Genomic DNA, 4,305 nt, shown 5'->3' on the forward strand with positions numbered 1-4,305 from the left:
ATGACGTGTCCCAGTTTCACCCTCTCCTTAACTACCACATCCCCCATGATCTCCACTTGGGCCCTGCAATTTCCTCCTGTGGCGGGCGCCATGATGTTGTGGCGGGCGCCACAAGAACAAAATGGTTCCCGCCCATTTTCAAACTTAGGGGCATCCTTGTATTTTCTATGTTTTTTTCTTGCCTATAAATTGAGCCTTGATTTCATTTGTTTCTTCATCCAAACTTAGTTACAACTAGGCATATATCAGTATTGTGTAAAAGTGGTAATCGCTTCACATCGGAGTGTTGCCACACTGTGTAATCGAGTCAGTAATAGAGTTTGGAGCACTTTGGAAGGAAGTTTAATCCTGCCGCCATTTTCATTTATGTTCCGCACTTTATTCGACCCTCCGATTGGAGCAGGTTTTATTGCTTTACCTTTGTTTACTTTATTTTCCCGCACTGCCTTTATATTGTTTACTTTCCCGCACTGCCTTTATATTGTTTACTTTCCCGCACTCGCACTTTACTTTGTTTATTTCTCGCACTGAACTACTTTCCTTTATTTCTTGCACCGCACTACTTTTATTTACTTTCCTGCACTTGCACTACTTTAACTTATTTTCCGCAATCGCACTACTTTTATTTACTTTCCTGCACTCACACTTATTACCTTTTTTAAAAAGAAAGTCTTTTATTTATTCGTTTTGATGATAAAAATTAAAATGCATTTTTACTTTACCATGTCTGGCTAAACCTATAAAGGTTAGAATGTAAGGATCATAATTGAACCGATAATCCGTACAATTGTCCGTAAAACCTTAAGGGTTATTTTGACTTTCAACTTAAGTTTTCCCGCACTTAATTTCCGTTGGGTAAGATCGAAAGTCGTCCGACATCTGTTTAAACTTAGTTGTTTTTAACTATTTCAAATACAATGAAAGCGCTTTGTTTAGTTCATTAGGAGTTTTTAACTTAAAAAGAAAAGTGATTTTAAAACTATTTTCGGACGCGTTTATAAGTTTAGAGTCTGGTTCGTGAGAACCTCTTTTGGTTAAGAAATCCAGGTCAAAATAATTTTCAACTTAGTCAAGACATTATATTTCTTAAAAATAGGTTTACTACTCTAACGCAATGCGCACTTTTTTATAAGTGACAATAAGAGGGTTTGATTAGGGAGTACAACTCGGTTCTGAATACGCGAAAGCGACAATTCCCGTTAAATTGGTTCTTTTCAAAGTAGGAAACACTGCCCATAAGTAATTCTATTAGCAAGTACTTGGATTATTAATTGATTATGTGAATTACATTCGAACCTGTCTTCATTAATTGAATTTAATTTAATACTTTATTTTTCATTGTGCACTCTTAAAAACCCTGTTTCGATTACCTTAGATAAACACTGTAACAATAGATAATGATAGATTGACATTTGGTCTATGTAGATTCGACAATCTTTATATTACTCTGACGCATTTGTATACTTGTGAAAAATCACGTATCAAGTTTTTGGCGCCGTTGCCGAGGACCAATTTCGTCAAATTGCGTACCCTGTTGTTATATCGTTTAGACTTAGGTTGTTACCTGCCAGTCAATGCGAAGGACTCGTAGCATCGGAAGCTTAGGAGATCCTCTGGCGAAACCTGAACGTTACGCTCGCGCACATTTATTTTTCCATAGAATTATGAGAGCTATGGCCGAAGATCAAAATCAAAGACCTCTTAAGGATTTCGCCCAACCATCCAACGAAGAACCTAGTTCTAGTATAGTAAACCCAACCATCCCAGCTAATAATTTCGAACTTAAACCCTCCCTGTTGCAACTAGTGCAACAAAGACAATTCGCAGGTCTTGCTACTGAGAACCCAAACCAACATTTAAAAATCTTTCTCCAATTAGCAGACACTTTTGAAACCAATGGAGCTTCTCCTGAGGCAATCCGTTTAAGATTATTCCCTTTCTCCCTCAGAGATAAAGCCCTATCATTGTTAGATTCCCTTCCACCCAATTCCATAACAACTTAGGAAAACCTTAGAAAAGTATTCCTTATTAGATACTTTCATCTAAGTAAGACCGCCGTTCTTCGAAACCAAATAACCAGATTTACCTAGAATCAAGGAGAATCGTTGTTCGAAGCTTGGGAGAGATATAAAGAGTTGTTAAGAGCATGCCCATATCATGGTTTAGAAAATTGGTTAATCATTCAGACTTTCTATAATGGACTTCACTATAACACTAAGATGACCATCGACGCTGCCGCAGGTGGCGCACTGATGAACAAACCTTACCCTGAAGCTAATGCCTTTATCAAAGATATGGCTCAAAACCATCAATCATGGGGAGTTGAATGAGCGACAGTTGAGAAGAAGGAAGCCCAAGGAGGAGTACATGAGTTAAGCTCTATAGACATGATGCAAGATAAAATGGACGCGTTAGCCCTCAAGGTTGAGCATATGTGTATAAACCTGAATACTGCAGCTGCAGTTTCTTCAAATTGTGAGATATGTAGAACCAAAGGACACCAATCTGCAGAATGCAGTCTCTTAAACGAAACCAACTCTGAGCAAGTGAACTACGCCCAAGGGAACCCATATTCGAATACCTACAACCCTGGATGGAGGAATCACCCGAACTTCTCCAATAAGAACAATAACCCTATCCAAAATACTGCACCTCCGAGACAACCAGGTTACCAAGCCCCAAGACCAAATCAACCTATGCAACCTGTGCCACCAAAGCCGAGCCTTGAGAAAATTGTGGAAAATTTTATCACTGCTAAAACCCAACAAAACAAAGAGTTCATGAACCAGAATATTCACGTTAACGAACTGATTACCCAGTTAGGAACCAAGGTTGACCAAATAGTTACTCACAATAAGATGCTTGAAACCCAAATCTCTCAGGTAGCCTTAAACCAAGCCCCCCAGACTACACCTGGAGGACAGTTCCCTGGACAACCTCAACAGAATCAGAAATTCATTAAGGTTATAGAAAAACTTCACGTAGAAATCCCTTTCACGGAAGCCATCACCCAAATACCTTCTTATGCAAAGTTTCTCAAAGACATCCTTACCAACAAACGTAGACTCGACGATCTGAAGCCCTTGGAATGCAATTCTATTTCCGAGAATAAGTTAGCAAAAAAAGATAAAGATCCTGAAAATTTCTCCATTCCATGTATTTTGGGAAGTCATGTCATCGAAAAAGCTTTTCTAGACTTAGGAGCTAGTGTGAGCTTAATGCCTTTAGCAGTTTGTGAGAGGTTAAACTTAGGAGAATTATAACCTACTAAGATGTCACTTCAATTAGCCGATAGATTTGTTAAGTATCCGATAGGCATATTAGAAGATGTCCCTGTTAGGATAGGTCAGTTATTTATCCCTACTGATTTTGTTGTCATGGACATTAAAGAGGATGATGATATACCAATCCTTCTAGGTAGACCATTCTTATCAACTGCAGGAGCCATAATATATGTCAAGAGAGGAAAGTTGACCTTTGAGGTAGGTGACGAGAAGATAGAATTTATACTTTCAAAATTTCTTATGGCACCTGTGATGGGAGACGCATGTTATGCCATAGATATCATTGATGAATGAGTTAGAGAAATAGAAAAAGAAGAAATCACAATTAAGTTGCCGTCAACTCTCATACTGGAAGATGATAACTTTAGGAAGCCCTACATCAATGATAACCTTTACGAATGTTTATCCCTTACCCCAGATCCTATGCCATGCCCTAAGAAACCAACCTTAGAACTTAAGGAACTGCCTAAGAACCTGAGATATGAGTTTCTTGATGAAGAGATGAACCGTCCAGTTATAGTCAGTGCTACCTTGAGCCAAGAGGAAACAGACCAACTCTTAGATGTTTTACAAAGATATCCCTCAGCCTTAGGATATAATATCTCTGATCTGAAAGGTACAAGCCCATCCATATGCATGCATCAGATTTTGCTCGAAGAAGATTCAAAGCCCTCCAGAGAACATCAGAGAAGAATAAACCCTATAATGAGTGATGTTGTTAAAAGAGAAGTTCTTAAGTTACTTGAGGCAGGTATAATCTATCTGATCTCGGATAGTAAGTGGGTGAACCCTGTGCATGTAGTACCTAAAAAGGGAGGCATCACAGTAGTGGAAAACGATAAAGGCGAACATATAACAAAACGGATAGAAGGAGGATGGCGGATGTGCATAGACTACAGAAAGTTAAATAAAGCAACCAGGAAGGATCATTTCCCTTTACCATTTATAGACCAGATGTTGGAGCGCCTAGCCAGACACTCTTACTTTTGCTATCTAGATGGATACTCTGGATTCTTCCAAA

At 38.7% G+C, this 4,305-nt stretch overlaps 1 non-coding gene across 1 annotated transcript; it reads right to left on the reverse strand.

The window, feature by feature from the left end:
- Window positions 1-2,057: 2,057 nt before the first annotated feature.
- Window positions 2,058-2,164, reverse strand: LOC127089061 (small nucleolar RNA R71). Its single transcript, XR_007790840.1, has one exon. It is a non-coding gene; the product is annotated as a small nucleolar RNA R71 (small nucleolar RNA).
- Window positions 2,165-4,305: the final 2,141 nt, after the last annotated feature.

Source organism: Lathyrus oleraceus, chromosome 5, assembly GCF_024323335.1.
Source record: "Lathyrus oleraceus cultivar Zhongwan6 chromosome 5, CAAS_Psat_ZW6_1.0, whole genome shotgun sequence".
Lineage (NCBI taxonomy): Eukaryota > Viridiplantae > Streptophyta > Magnoliopsida > Fabales > Fabaceae > Lathyrus > Lathyrus oleraceus.